We start from the raw sequence: 15,468 nt of genomic DNA, 5'->3' as shown, positions 1-15,468 counted from the left end.
ACAAATCCTTTCTCCAAGATCTAGAAACTTTTATTGCAATTATATTAGGATTTGCCACAGGAATCATTCAGTATTCAGATCTGCCTTAGTCACTGCATTAATTTGCTCCAATGCGGAGACAACATGTGGAACAGCAGTTGCAGTGAGAATCACCACCTGATTAAGTAATGACATGCTGGACAGCTTTTCTGGCACCAGCGCCACCTTTTCCATGACTGAAGCTCCTGATGGGCAGATCTGCCATTCCAGCTTCCATAAAGTGAGCTCACCCCTGGGATCCCATAGCATCCTTCCAGCATGAAAGTGACACCCTACTGTTACCTGCACTCCTCACCATATTTGATTTCATTTCCCAGTTCCCTGAATTAAATCCCCTCTGTTGTAAATACTTGGTGGATGCTATTTTCCTGGATAGACTCTACCTGTGGGTCAGTTAAAGTTACTCATAATAGGCCCTGTGGAATATAATTAAAACGTTTGTCTCTGAGTCCATAATAGGGATGTCTATCCTTGGCAACTTCCTGAATCCACAAATTAGCTCCCCATCCTTTTTTAAAAAGGCTATTTCAGTAGGAGAGCCAAGTGGCTGTAATTTGTTTGCCTCATACATTTAAAATAGTTGATCAGAAGCAACACCACATCCTAGGCTATTTTCAAAAGACTGAACGATATATATGCAGATACTTGTACCTTATTCCCATCTAGTTTCTCAGCATTGATACAACACTGATGACACTTGGGGGATGAAAGTTTTGGGTTTTGTTTTATATCAAAAAGTAAAAATAAAACACAGACCTTAAAGGCTGGCTCATCAGTTTGGTTCCCAAAGATTTCATGTTTAATGTAAGCCAGAGACTTCTGCTTCTCTGACCATTTCCTGGGCCCTGATTATTGCATTGCCTTTGAATCTGTGACTATACCCCCTTGGAGTCTTCAGTTGCCTGTTTTCAGCATGACTCCTCCTAACTCTGCTCGTTTAGAAATCCCATTTTCATTGCACCCTCCCAGCTGCAGTCTTGGCCTATGAAGAACCGTAATGTGCATTTTAAAGGATTCTGTGGCCTGCCTTCACAATTTACTTCCCATGGGAAGAAAAGATTCTTCTGGGCCCTGAAGCAGAACAGAATGAGAGATAGGTGGGTCAGAGACACACACATACATGTATCCAAACCAATACTAGTTCTTACAGTCTTTTGAGTCAAAAAGACCCTGGCATAATGAAGGGGAAGGAATTCAATGTCATCTGGCGTAAGACAGCATTCAACAATGGTTTGCATTCACCAGGCCATCAAACTTGAAATTATCACCAGGCCATCAAACTTGAAATTAAAGCTGGCTGCCTAGGCTAGCTCATTGAATCCAGACTACCTGGTGAGTACTATAGCAATGATTTCAGCGAGATCTGAATTTCTGAAATTTCCTCTTAAAATTTTTTTTCCTCTCTATCCTCTGAGGCATGTATGTGCTGAATTTAAATTAATTTTTTTTTTTTTGGTTACTGAGAGAGCAGCACTGAAAAGACATATAGGGTTGGACCACATAGGATTGCAAGATAAAGTCCAGAATGTCCAGTTGAATTTGAATTCAGATAAACTAATAATTTTTTTAGTACAAGTATATCCCAGGCAATACCTCAGACATACTTATACTGAAATTCAAATTTAACTGGGAATCTTGTATTTTTAATTGCTACATCTGACAATTCTATGGGTAGGAGCCATTGGCATTCACTTCTTTTCATATAAAGGAGACTTTGCTGCTTTTTGCAAGAGAATAAAAATAAGTGGTTGAAAACTAAGGTTATGACATGAGATTGTGTGGGTTTGAATCATGTCACCTCTACTTAATGACTATGTGACTCTGGACCAGAATTAGCCACATAATTTATGAAGTTGGGGTGCTTCATCAGCCTCCATTCTCTTCATTTTGGCATCAGCTATCCAGACACCCAAAGTTTCACTTCCAAAGAGATGCCCAGTTGCCTCAGGGTGATAAATGGACTAGCTATTTGGCCACCACTTACCATGAGCTCTTAAATTTCTGCACTAGAACACAGAATGGAGCCTTACTGCCTTTTGCCCCAATAAAGTCCAATGGCTAACTCCAAATATTACTTTTCTATAGGTGTCTATCATATAAAATCTGCCGTCAATATTATTTGGGGTTTCTTTTTTTGTTGGCAACAGGAAGGAACCCACAATAACAAGGAAACCATGGATTTTTAAGGGAAGGAGTCTAAGGTTGCTCACACAACCTAAGGAAGGGCTGCAGAAACCAGCTTCAGGAAGGACAGGAACAGCAGAAGCAACATCAAAACCCAGCTTAGAAGCCTGACATCTTTGCACCAGGTCCTCACCTGAGAGTACCCTGTTTGTATGTCAGGTTTCCAGGTTTCTTTTCACCCAACTTCAATCCAGATGTTCTATTACTGGCTCAGAATGGTTAGGGTTAAGACTGAGAATGATGGCACTATCAGAGCCTGCAAGTGAATCTGCATGAGTTGGGCACACATCCCAATTTGAGTCTATTGTAAGCTTTGTCTCAGCAACTCTACTGTTAGGACTCTGTTATAATAATCAGAGATGTAATAATTGTATGAACAAGGCTTCTTATTGCAGTGAAGATTTGGAAGCAACTTACATGTCCAATGACAGGGGAGAAAGAAAACTATGATATGCAAATGTACATTAATGAAATGATTTTTAATGCTGGATTTTTACTGTTATGGAAAAGTCTCACATGAAATTTATAATGCAAGTCAGAATTTTACAAAAATGTCTTTTTACAAAAGAGTTACATAAAATACACTAAAATATTGGAAATCACTAGTCCCACCGCCTGGAGGTAACTGTGCTCAGTTAAGTAGCCTCCATTTTTCTGAGTCCAGAAATTATTTTTAACATTTTTTCTGAGTCCAGAAATTATTTTTAAAAATTAAAATTTTGATTGTTTTTGAACCAAATTCCTCAGTTGACTCCAGCTTACCTTTTAAAGTGAATGTCCTTTGTTTCCTAGTTAGTTAAGAGAAACTAACTTGGTCTACAATTTTAAGATCTACAGAAATGCCACGTTTTTCATGAAACCTCAGTCAACTTTTAGTGATCTCGCTTGCCACAAGATTCCTCTCCATCTTGCTTGTACCAGTCATTAAGCACTTACACAACTTTATGTGGTTAGTTTCAAAAGCATGGGAGTGTTTTAAAATTTCACAATTGTTTTCATCAAGGTAGAATGGGGAGGGGGAGGCAGGCAGCAGAGGAAGAAAGAATAGGGAAAAAATGGACGATTCTAGCTCAGAGATGCTAAAGAGTAAAGAAAACTTTGATAGCCAGATGTAATACAATCCTTGATTAGATATTCAATCAAAAACTTGCTACGGGGCTTCTCAAATGGGTGCGCTTGTCACTCACTGGGTTCTTATTAAAATATGGTGGTGCAACGCTACTAGTCCAAGGATCAAAATTTGAGAAACAATACTCCAAAGGGCATTTTGAGGCCTATGGGAAAAATTTCACTGTATTTTATCTAATACATCAATGTTTCATTTCTACAGTGTGAGAAGGGCATGTGATTATATGAGGTAGTTTTTATTTGTAGGCTATATTACTAAAGTGTTTAGGGGTGAAATGTCATGATTACTGTAACTTACTTTCAAATGGTTCTGCAACAAAATTATATACATAAATATGTATATGAGGAGAAAATGGGATAAAATATTAGCAATGGATGAACCTCAGTGAAAGGCAAACAAATGCTCACACTTCTGTTTCCTTCAACTTTTTTTGATTTTGAAAAATCTTCAAAATATAAAAACTATGAAAGGATAAATAAAATACAAATCCCCATAGAGACTGAGTCAATACATCTGGAGTGAGACCTAGGAGCCTACATTTTAACAAACACTCCAGAGAGTTCCATCACCGGTTGTACACAGACCATATTTTGAGAACAATATTCTAGACAGCAGTGGAGAGCACTGTTGGCTTGATGACATAGTCTCGAACCGGCTGAAGTGCCCAGGTTTGAAACACCCTAATAAACTGTGGCAGCTGTAGACTGTTTGCCTAGCAGCCTTTGCATCCCCCTTGTCCCTCTAACAGCACTTTCTTTCCTTAGGGACCTCACCTCAATTCACAATTTGAGGAAAGATGGACAGAGAAGACCTTCACTTAAACCCTTATCTTTCACAAGCAGGCATTGTACATGTTTCTGTGCTGAATAACAAAATGCCCTAAGTTTAGCAGGTAAATGACATACACTTATTATCTTACCATCTCTGTGGGTCAGGCATCTTGGCACAGCTCAGCTTGGTCCTCCACTCAGGGTTTTTACCAGGCTGCCGTCGAACTGTCAGCCAGGATTCCAATCTCATCTGAGGCTTGGGATCCCCTTCCAAGCTCACTTGCTGTTGGCAGAATTCTGTTCCTTGCAGAGGTAGCACTGAGGCCCTCAGACCCTAGAGATACCCACCATTTCACAGCATCGCAGTTTTCTTTTCAAGGCCATCAGGGGGCCACTGCTTTAAGTCTTTGAGTCTCTGCGAAAGGACTCATTGGAATTGGTCAGGGCTACCCAAATAATCTCTTGTGTGGTTAACTCAAAAATCTATTGCTATTGCTAATTATATCTGCAAAATTCCTTTACCTTTGTTATGAAAGGTAACCGTATCAAAGCAGTAACTATTCAATCATATTCACAGGTGCAGCCCACATTAAAAGGGAGAGAATTACGCAGTGTGTACACCGAGGGCGAGAATCTTGGGGGCCACCTTAGAGTTCTGCCTTCACAGCACCTGCAGTGGTCCTACCACAGCCCCTGATGATCACTTCCTGGTCCAGACTCTTATACAGTCCTTTCCCATCCTGTACCAGGGCTGGTCCATATAACTAATAGAATACCGCAAAACTTATGATATGTCACTTCCGATATGAGGTTATAAGAGACACTTTTTGGTCTTCCATTTCGGTTTCTTTCACTCTCTGATCACTCACTGTTGAAGAGGTCAGCTGCTATGCTGTATGAATAGCCCCACAGAGAGCCCCAATGGCAAGGAACTGAATCCTCCCCACCAACAGCCACATGAATGAGTTTGGAAGCATTTTCTCCAGCTCCTTCAGATGATGGAAGCCCTGGCCAATAGCTTAACTGCAACCCCATTAAAAACCCTGAGCCAGAATGAGCCAGCTAAGCTGCTCCCATATTCCTGTCCCTCAGAAACTGAGATGATAAATGTTTGTCTTAAGCTACTAATTTTTAGAGTAATATGTTACGCAGTAGTAGATTGTTCATCAACACCTGATCCAGGCTGACTAATCTAGGAAGAGTGAAAGATGCCTGTGTCCCTCTTCCATAGCAATATGGGAGAAGCACAGGTGCAGCGGAAGTTAACACACCCACAAAGAGAGGGGCAGACACCAAAAGTGGGTGATGAGGCAAGCGCAGCAGTGGTAATTTTTCAGCCTCTGGACCGGACCCAGTCAGGTGTGAATTAGTGCCATGCCTGTTGTTCCCAGTATCATGAGCCAATACATTCCTCCACTCCCCTTTAAGTTCAGAATCTTTAAAGTATATGTAGACCTGCTGAAAACATTTTGGGTCTCTCTTTCCAACTCCAGCAAGCACAAATTTATACCGACATGCAACGTAGTCAAGCCAAAGACAGTAATTTGTGCTGGCCACCCCTCCCCCACTTTTATGCCCCTGATTAGGCTTGAATCTGATTTCTGTTCACTTGCAACCAAGGGTTTTGACTCATAAAACCCTCTATAGGATCAGTTTCAGGACTCACTCAGGATGTTTCCTTTTTTAGGACCTCTTTTCCTCCAAGGTCATGTTGGCTGATCCTGAATCACATGTTAGGTCATGCTTTTCAGGTTTCCTGGAAAGTAAGTTCTGTTTACTTGTACTTCTACGAAAGCTCCTGTGGCATTTTCTCCCAGGGATGTCTTAACATGCTGAGAATATAGCAATTTGACTAAATGATCTACATTTATTCCAGGGTAAATTTCCTCTATAGTGTGTGGCTTTTTGCATCCTAACTTAGCTAATCAAACACTCTCTGGGTACTGAGCCAACTGTTCATGCTGAAGCAGCCTGAGCAGTCATTGTAGAGAGAAACACAATCAACAAATCCCACGCATGAATCCAGCACAAACTCTGATTCTAAGATGTAATTTCTTCATACTGCTGCTCTCAGTGCAAAAGAGTCTTTAGAGACCCCACACTTAATCCACAATTCCGCCTCCTCCCAATTCTGAACTGCAGCAATGACTGAACACAAATTGAGATCTTTCCTGGCGTGTCCCCTTCCCTATATAACAACTACTATTGCAATTTTCTCCTAAACACCCCAGTACCACTATCAAAGTGGCACATAGATAATGCAGTTTGAAATTTATAATTATCAAAATAAAAAATGCCACTCCTAACTGCCCTCCCCCATAATTCCAAAATTTACCATTTCTCAGAATAATATAGTGTGCAAAGTCTAAATTCACCTCAACAGCATCATGTCTTACTACTTGGATTCAAAGCCCAGGTCTATTTAAAGCTGTGTACTGTTGTCCAAGTTACCTAACTCCTTTTTGCCTCAGTTTCACATCTAGTAACAGGGATAATAATATTCACCTCCAAATCACTGTTATAAGAATTACGTTAATAATATTTGCAAAGCAATTGAAATGTTTCCTGGTCATGTAGTAATTTTCAAATAAATAGCTGCACAGAAAATACTGAAACCTCATTGTGTATCTCCCTACTTACCAGAAGAGGTGCTTTCTAGGCTTTAGTATATTCTACATCACCATCACAATCTGTGCAGGGTTAGTATTCTACATGCTGTGTGGATAAAATTAGATTAAGGTAATCCCAGAGTATCAATGCCCCAGATGACTAGCAAAATAAAAACAAATTCCCTTTGGAAGAAAATATTATACCAAGCTGAAAATTACTTCTACAACTTTTTTTTTTTTTCTTTGAGACAGGGTCTCATTCTGTTGCCCAGGCTAGAGTGTAGTGGCATGATCTCAGCTCACTGCAGCCTCTGCCTCTCGGGTTCAAGTGATTCTCCCACCTCAGTCTCCCAGGCAGCTGGGACTACAGGCACCTGCCACCATGTCCTGCTAATTTTTGTATTTTTAGTAGAGACAGGTTTTCACCATGTTGGCCAGGCTGGTCTCGAACCCCTGACTTCAGGTGATCCACCTACCTCAGCCTCCCAAAGTGCTGAGATTACAGCATGAGCCACCGTGCCAGCCTCTACAACATTTTTGCAAATACAATGTCTGACACACAGTAAAAAATAGCCAGGCACTTGGAGACAAGAAAACAATCAAACAGATAACTGAAAATAAAACTCACATGCACTTCAGATGTTAGTTTTTAGATATAGACTTTAACCATACTTTTTTTGTTCAAAGAGACAAGACAAGATAGACAATTTTGGCAGAGAGCTGAAAACCATGATAAAGAACCAAACAGAAACTACAAGAACTGGGAAATAACTGAAATTAGCAACAGAAGATTGATTTAACAGCCTACTAGACAGTTAAAGAGAACAAGTACCCTGGATATTGATCTGTAAGAAAGTATTCAGAATGAAGCAAAGAGAAACAAAAGGATGGAAACATTAGAAAGAAAGATGAGAAACAGAGGACACAGTGAGAAGGCATAAGTGAAATCCTAAGAAAAAGAAAAGAGAATGTGTAGGAATTATTTGAAGAAATAATGAAGGACAATTTTCCAAAACTGAAAGACATTTATTCACAGATTCAAGAAGCCCTATAAACCTCAAACAAGATAAACAACCAGGTACCTCACTGAAAATGTTAAAAACCAAAGAGAAAGAAACTTTTAAAGCAGTCAGAAGGCACAACAAAAAAGGCAGGTTGCCTTCAAAAGAGCAACAATTAGGCAAATACCTGCCTTTTAAACAGAGGGAATAGAAGCCAAAGATGAGAGAAAAATTTCTTCAAAGTGATGAAAGAAAATGACTTCCAACCCAAAATTGCAACCCCCAAATTATAACTTCCAACCCAAAATTGTAGCAAAAAGATTTCAAGAATAAAGTGAAATAATTCTTAGACACACAAAACATAATTTGAAACCAGCAGAACTGCACTAAGTGAAATGCTACAGGCGTGTTTTTCAGGTAGAAGGAAAATGATACCGGGGGAAGCTCAAATTCAGGAAGGGATGAAGAGCTATGAATATAGGGCAGGGGAAGCTCAAATTCAGGAAGGGATAAAGAGCTATGAATATAGGGCAAATTTAAATAAGTAGACTAGCTTTCTCCCCAGGGATGTTGCTGCAGAAGCGTCACTGAAGTCTCTCTTTCCATAGCAGCCATGTCTAAGTCAGAGTCTCCTAAAAAGCCTGAACAGCTGCAGAAACTTTTCCTCACACGGTTGATCTTCGAAATAACTGATGAGCATTTCTAGAGCCATTCTGAGCAATGGGAACTCTCACGGACTGTGTAGCAATGAGAGACTCAAACACCAAGCACTCCAGGGGTTTTGGGTTGTCCCATATGTCACCATGGAGTTGGATATAGCCATGAATGCAAAGTCATCTTACATGATTTGGCTGTACCCCCACCCAAATCTTATCTTGAATTGTAGCTCCCATAATTCCCACATGTTATGGAAGGGACTCAGTGGGAGATAACTGATTCATGGGGGCAGTTTTCCCCATACTGTTCTCGTGGTAGTGCGTAAGTCTCACGAGATCTCATGGTTTGTAAAGGGAAACTCCTTTTGCTTGGTTCTCATTTGTTCTTTGCTTGCTGCCATGTAAGATGTGCCTTTCATCTTCTGCCATGATTGTGAGGCCTTCCCAGCCATGTTGAACTGTAAGTTCATTAAACCTCTTTTTCTTTATAAATTACCCAGTCTTGAGTATGTCTTTATCAGCAGCATGAAAATGGATGAATACACCATACAAGGTGGATGGAAGAGTTGTGGAACCAAACAGGGCTGTCTCAAATGAAGATCTTCAGAGACCCAGTAACCACTTAACTGTGAAAGAGATTGTAGTGGCATTAAAAAAAGACACTGAAGACCATCACCTAAGAAATTATTTTGAGCACTATGGGAAATTAAAGTGATTGAACTCATGACTGACTGAGGCAGCGGTGAGAGGCTTTGCTTTCATAACTTTTGATGACTGTGACTCCCTGAATAATATTGTCATTCAGAAATACCATCCTGTGAATGGCCATAATTGTGAAACAAGGAAAGCCTTATTGAAGCAAGATATGGCTAGTGCTTCATCCGGCCAAAGAGGTCAAAGTAGTTCTAGAGATATAAGTGGTGGTCGTGGAGGTAGTTTTGGTAGGAATGCCAACTTTGGTAGTAGCAGAAACTTCAGTGGTTGTGGTGGTTTTGGTGGCAGCCACGGTGGTGGTAGATATGGCGGCTGTGGGCATGGCTATTGTAGATTCGGTAGATAGAAACAGTTTTGAAGGTAGAGAAAGCTATAATGGTTTTTGGCAATTGTAATAATCAATCTTCAAATTTTGGGCCTATGAAGGTAGGGAACCAGGCAGAAACTCTGGTTCCTATGGTGGGGGAGGCCAATACTTTGCCAAACTACAAAACCAAGATGGCTATGATGGTCCCAGTAGCAATCGTAGCAGAAGGTTTTAATTATTGCCAGGAAGCAAAGCTTAACAGGAGAGGAGAGCCAGAGAAGTGACAGGTGAGGTACAGGTTACAATAGATTTGTGAATTCAGCCAAGCACAGTGGTGACAGGGCCTAGCTGCTGCAAAGAAGACACATTTAAGACAATACTCACGTGTATCAGCAAAAAACTGAAGAACTGTATTTGTGACTAATTGCATAAGAGGTTATTTTAGTTTCTGTTTGTGGAAAGTTGAAAGCATTCCAACATAGGGTTTATGTAGTTTTTTGTTTTTTGCACCCATGCTGTATATTTCTAAATCTAATAGTCTGAGCACGACACTGAATAAATGTCTTTGTAAAAAAATAAATGAGATTAATGACAATAATAAGGTTTTAAATATAAGAATTTTAAACATAAATAAAACACACTGACATTCATATTTTAAAGACAGAAGTAAAGTACCCAATAATGGCTTAAGGCTTTAGAAGGGGCTAAAAAATAGTGAGCTATCTAAAAGGAATATAGAATCTTTTCATTGCCCATGAAAAGTATAAAGTACCAATTAACGTAAGATTTTAAGAACCAATGAGGTATATCATAATTTTGTGGTTCATAAGTAAAAGAATTATAGAATGTATAATTTCTAAAGAGGTAGGGGGAAAAACAGAATTACAAATTTGCAGCAAGGCCCAGAAGGAAGGAAAATTTTGGAGCATATAAAAGCCCTAGAATAGATGAGATGAATAGAAAGCACTGAGTAAGTCAGACACAAAATAACTCATACTGTATGATTTGAATTACTTGACATTCTGAAAACAGGCAAAACTTAACTGTACTGTTTAAGGATGCATACTTAGGTATAATACTAAAAAAAAGCAAGGACAGGATTACCATAGAAGCTAGAAAGTGTTTTCCTTTGACAGAGAGAGAGAAGGTAGTGGCTTGGAGGGGAAATGAAGGAGCCTCGTGAAAGCCTAGGCGTGCTTGATTGCCTGGCAAACCAGGTGGTTATCTCATGGGCTTTTGTTTTGTGTTGATTCATTTAGCTATATTTTGTGCACTTCTCTGTATTTATTCTATTTTCACAAAAATATTAAAAGTATAAGGAAGATCTAAATGTGCTGATATAGTAAAACCTTCAGAAATGTATAGTTAATAAAACAAGGCATGGAACAGAAAAAATGGTATGCTCTTGTTATATGAAAAAAGCTCACATACTCATATACATGCTTGTACTCACATAAATCATTTCTCAAAACATATGTAATAATAAATTTAATCTAGCCCACTGCCTCTGAGAGGGGAGACTAGGACTCTGGTATTTATGAGAGGCAGGGGCTAATTTTTCTCTGTATGCTTTTACTGTGAAAATAACCTTTGAATTACATTTAATAATATAAAGATTCACCAACCTGTGAATTAACTAGTAAGACAAAGCAGAGTCACCATTTGATGAAATCATTGTTTTCTAACAAAGGATTGCATTTGGAAATCTTAAGTCTGGCATTTTTAACCAAAAATTGTAAATCACTGCTAAATTTGTTCCAAAGATGGGTTGAATTTTCACAACCAATAAGAAAAGAAAAGTGGCTTTTATTTTAAATGGATACCCATGAAGTGATTATCTTTCAATTTCCCTCACATAAGTGGAGTGGAGATAGGTATAGATAATTCATTTTCATTTCAGCTCCCTTTTAGAACACTGTGATGTTTTCCATCTGCATTACAATAGAGCACTACTAAAAAATGGAAGCAAATTTAGGGGTAAACCAAATGGCTAAATTTAAGAATCTGCCACAAATCATGAAATTGTCCTTTAGACTTTTAGTTATATGAACAAGTAGTTTAGACCAGAATCGAATAATATGGATAATCTGAGTTGTCAAAGCGATTAGAACATAGTACGGATTTCAGGGAAATCCATTTACTAAATAAATGGGAAAAGCACCCATTGTTGACAAGGTGTGAAGAAATGAGCCCACTCAGGATTTCTGGGTTAAGACAGCAGCTTAAATACATGCCTCTAATTTTGTTTCTTATCTCCTTAACTCAATAAAAATTTAGGGAAGGGATTTTTGTTTTCAATTTTTAAAAATTTTTGTGGGTACACAGTAGGTGTATATATTTATGGGGTACATAAGATGTTTGGATACAGGGCTGCAATGTGAAATAATCACATCATGAAGAATGGTATATCCATCCCCTCGAGCATTTATCCTTTGAGTTACAAACAATCCAATTATACTCTTTTAGTTACTTAAAATCGTACAATTAAGTTATTGACTATAGCCACCCTGTTGGGTTATCAAATAGTGGGTCTTATTCATTCTTTCTATTCCATTAACCATCCCCACCTCACTGTCCCCCAACCACAGACCCCCCACTATGGGAAGGATTTTTTTTTTTTTTAAATTTTAAGAAATGGATAAAGCAGAAAAAGAAGAGAGGCCAAAAAAAAAAAAAAAAAAAAAAATCAGCAAAACTTTCGAAACTAGAGAAAAATGGGCAAGTGGTAACTGACTTAGTAGACCCAAGAAAACAAGTCTCTAGTTCATGGGAAAATGTGAAAGTCCACCAACTCATACCAGGTAGTACTCAAAAGACATAGGAACTGCTTTGGAACTGGTAGTGAAAAAGAAAAAAAGACCAAGATAAGAAAACCTCATAGGAAAGCTATTTCTTATAGCCATCTAACACAGGTGGGATGGCCCCCTCCCAATTAATAGGTGAGATGTCCTGGCTGATGACGCCATGCACACACCAAGAGGTGAGAACACATTGTATTACATCATGGAACTTTCTAAACATAGTAGGACAACACCCAGGCTCGTCTGGAATGGGCTTGAGAATGTCTTGAAAGTGAAAATGAGAATAAGCAGCTTGGTTTTTATCATAGGTAGGGGGTGGGATGAGGGAAAATCCACTCTCCCACATAGGTTGTACTTTCTGCTGTGTCCAGGGTGCAGCACCAGCTTTCTTACCAGCTTGCTGAAATATGGGGCAGAAGAGGAAGGAAGAGGTGGGCATGAAAGCTCTCAGCAGTCAAAGATAAAAAAAGGAGTCAGACTCTATTAAACTATTTAAGAAGTTAAACCCCCGAGATTCTGTCCTGCACTCCACTTTACTGAACATTGTCCCTTTCTTTGGAGAAATCTGGAGGCTTGTTCCATGGAGAAACAAAGCATAATAATGTGTGAATTGATGGTCCAGGCACAGATTAGAGTTAAGGTAGAGGTTAAGACTAGTTTATCAAACAGATATCTAATGCTGAATCCAGAGACCCAGCCCATCCCCCAGCCTACATCACCCTACAGTGACTTCCACCTGAGAGGCATGGCCCACAGTCCAAGCTCTGAGAGCCTCCAACAAGCTTCCTTCATTCTTAATGTTAAGCAGACATTGAGGGATTACCAGGTACCCTGAGGAAAGCTGCACAGAAGACAGAAATAAACAAAACCAACCTCCCTTACAAAAAGACATCCTGGAGTAAATAAAAATATGTAAGCAAGCGAGGGTGAAAATCAATAAAACCAAATGAAATAAAACTATAACTAACATCTTCAGAGAGATAAGAAAATGTTACATTCATAAAAAGGCAACAGAATGGCATAAGAAATTAACAGAAAAGACATCTTGGAATTGAGAACATAAGAGCAGAAGTCATTAACAGGGTTAGAAAATAAAGTAGAGAATGTCTTCTAGGCAGTAAATAGACACAGAGGCAGAAAATAAACAGAAAATATTTTTAAAATCAGATGACAACTCTAAAAAATCTATTAAAAAAAGAGAAAACAGGAAACAGGGTAGAAAACAAAAGTATTTAAGAAAATTTTCCAGAACAATAAATGAATTGCTATTACTGAAAAAAAGCTTACTGAATAAAAGTGGTGGATGAAAGCATTCCCACAAAGATACTCCATTTTGAAATTTCAGAAAACTAGGGAAAAAGAAGAGTCCATTAACTTCCAGGAGACAAAAGCTAATAGAAAGGGCCAGGAATCATACTGGCTTCAGACTTTGCAACAGCATGACTTGCAAGCAAAAAGAAAATGCAACCACATCCAGAATTCTAAAGAAAAATTACTTGTAACCTGCAAGTATGGTCAAACTCCCAAACTTGGGAGGACAGAATGACATTTTCAGACATGCACTATCTCAAAAACAAAATAAATGTATTACCCATCCTCTCTTTTCAAGAAGCTATGGAAAAATGTGCTCCACCAAAATAAAAGTACAAATCAAGAAAGATGATGACGTGATACAGGAAATTAGTTCAAAAGAGAAGAGGAGTAAAGGGATTCCTAGGAGGATGGTGAACAGACATTCCAAAATGCTAGCTGGAATCTGGACCAGACTGGAGAAGAGTGAATCTAAAAGGACATGCCTCTCCCTGTTAGGACCATGATCCTCACTGCTTTGGCACAGTCTTTTTTTTTTTTTTTTTTAAACACCTGGAGAAATGTTCTGGAGAGACTGGTCCAGATACAAATCTAGTGATCTTAACAATTTGCTAATAAATTCCTTATTCTTTCTTCCAGGTCCTGCTGCCTAAATCAGCTGTGGACATTTATTCATTCTACCAAAGTGTTCTGTTTTCACTAACTTCTGTGAGCTGGAACAAGCTTAGCAGCAAGAAACCCAGGGTAATTCATGCCACTCCCACTGATCACGTGGTTAGTACCTGCTTTGCATTACAGTCCTTGCAAATGTATGGACTGTGGTGAGCCTCATGGTCTCTCCTTCTGAATACACCAGAAAGCCCCCTTATAAAGTCCCAGGATGCAGAAGACTGTCAGATTCATCTTGTCCTAGACACCTTTACCTAACAGTGGTGATCACACTCTCCTCACACAACTAGCTTTGTATTTGCCGCCCACATTTTAAAAATCTATATAATATTTAGGGCTACATATAGTTATATATACACACACACTCTATCATTAAACTATCAAAACTCTGAAGAAAACCAAGGGAATGCATAACCCTAAATTCTAGATGATTTACCTGTGAAGAGGGGAGCCACGAAGAAGTATGACAAGAATCAGCAAACGCAGGAGGATTCTATTAGGTTGGTGCAAAAGTAATCATGGTCTTTGCCACTAAAAGTCATGAAAAAAACTGCAATTGCTTTTGCACCAACTTAGTAAATTCTATTTCATAACCTTGGTGGAGGATTCAAGGGTTAGGTTTTTTTTCTGTTGTTCTTTGGACTCTACATTTTACAGATAATTTCACATGCAGAAAATAAAAGGAAAAGAAATAAGCCTACTCATATAGAAATGGTTGAAGTGTAAATTGGAACAAAATTCCTGGCTGACTTCTTGGCAACAAATATCAAAAACCTTAAAATTGGCCATGCTTTTTAAGCCAATAATTCTTCTAGGAAATAGTCTGTGAAAAGTTGGACACTGTGCAAAGTATACAGATTTGCTAAATCAGAAACAGTGAAAACTTAGGAGCCCAAAATACCCTATCTTGCAGAATTTATTAAAATAAGTGGGATATTCATGCAATTGACCATTATGCAGTCATGACATGCTGCTGTTTACTGACATGGGTAAAGTCGACATTATACTGAAATTTACTTCAAATATGCATAGGCCATGTGATATGTACATGCATGCACGGGTTGAATCTGCTCCCCAGGGATGGTTAGTTGATATTTGAAGAATCTTGTTCAGAGCAAGCACTCCACAAATCTGTGCTTTAGAAGCAGCTACTACAAGTACTTCAATGAGAACTAATTCCATTAGTATCGGGTTTGCTAACTAGCAAAAGAGATACTCAAAATATTTTATTGTTGGTAAAATGTACAGACACATCTGCTCTTGCATTAATAGGAGTAT

The 15,468-nt window shown here is 38.8% G+C and overlaps 1 protein-coding gene across 1 annotated transcript in view; it reads right to left on the bottom strand.

Annotated features, from left to right (window-relative positions):
• Window positions 1–15,468, bottom strand: part of HHLA2 (HERV-H LTR-associating 2) — a 75,163-nt gene that overhangs the window by 36,147 nt on the left and 23,548 nt on the right. Inside the window, exon 3 of the mRNA XM_025376806.1 lies at window positions 6,763–6,837. The gene's annotated coding sequence lies outside the window, so the exon portion shown is untranslated. The remainder of the gene's footprint in view (window positions 1–6,762; window positions 6,838–15,468) is intronic.

The sequence above is a fragment of the Theropithecus gelada genome, chromosome 2 (genome assembly GCF_003255815.1).
Source record: "Theropithecus gelada isolate Dixy chromosome 2, Tgel_1.0, whole genome shotgun sequence".
NCBI classification, from domain to species: Eukaryota; Metazoa; Chordata; class Mammalia; order Primates; family Cercopithecidae; genus Theropithecus; species Theropithecus gelada.
The sequence above is the reverse complement of the archived record's forward strand: the minus strand, read 5'-3'. Positions and strand labels throughout refer to the sequence as shown.